Source organism: Octodon degus, unplaced genomic scaffold (assembly GCF_000260255.1).
Source record: "Octodon degus isolate 3935 unplaced genomic scaffold, OctDeg1.0 scaffold00004, whole genome shotgun sequence".
Lineage (NCBI taxonomy): Eukaryota > Metazoa > Chordata > Mammalia > Rodentia > Octodontidae > Octodon > Octodon degus.
Window position 1 is genome coordinate 34,195,073 of NW_004524580.1, and position 1,076 is coordinate 34,196,148.

The following is a 1,076-nucleotide window of genomic DNA, read 5'->3' on the forward strand; positions in this document are numbered from 1 at the left end:
TCCCGGCCCCCGCGACCGCCAGGGTTCCTGAGCCTGCTTTTATAACGCACGAGGGGAGGGGCGGGGAGCCCGTGAGCCCCGCCTCCCGGCTGCGGCGGCGCCCGGGCGCGGGTGGGTGCCGGTCCGGTGCGGACGTGGACGCGAGCTCGGCCTCCCTCCCCGTCCGGTTTCGCGACCGCCCCGCCCACAGCAGGCCCCGCCCATTCACCTTGGCCTTCCGGAGCTCGGAAAGCTACTGCGCCTGCGGCATTTCCGCGCGCCCAGCACAGCCAATCAAGATGCAAAACACCGGCTACGTCCCGAGGCGGGGCGGGGCGGGGCGGGGCGGGGCGCGCTGGCGTGGGAACCGGCGCTCCGGGGTTCCCTTGCCCCGCCGCAGGGATTGAACGCAGGCCCCTGAGCTGGCCAGGCAAGCGCTTATTCCACTGAGCCATCTCCCCGGCCCCATCCGCTCCGCGTCCGGACGCCTGCGCCCCCGGAGAGACAGTCTCTAGCCCGTGAGACAAAGGTCGCTTTGGAACCGCGGCCTTTAAAGCAGAGCCAGTGCGAACCCCCTGGGTGTTTTAAAGCCGCAGGCGTCTCGGGAGCGCGGCGAGCCGGCCCTTCCCCGGCGATGGGTGACCACAGTTCCGAGCAGCGCCGGCCCTCCCAGCCTCCCGCCGCTGGCCGAGGGCTCTGCAGCCTCGCCGCCCGCCCGGCACGGGCCGAGGCAAGAGTCACGGGGACAGGGTGGCCGGACGCGGCGCGGGCCACGTGGAGAACCTCGGACTGAGCGCCCAGAACCTGGCTCCGACCGCGGACCCCGAGTCCCTCGTATCGGAGACTTCCTCTTGGGCCAAACGCGTGCTTTTTCTTGAACTGCTAAGGCTGGGGTCCAAAGAAATCAAAATACCATCTGCGGTTAGGACGGCGGTCGAGCAGACAGACAGAAGGAGGGCAGAAGTGCAGGCTCAGAATCGCAGCCGCCTCTGCTGATGGCCTTGGCCCCTTCGGTGGTGCGAGGGGACGATGAATTCCTGGGGAGATGGCTCAGGGGAATAAGGGCCTGAATTCAATCCCCGGTTCCGCAAAAAAAA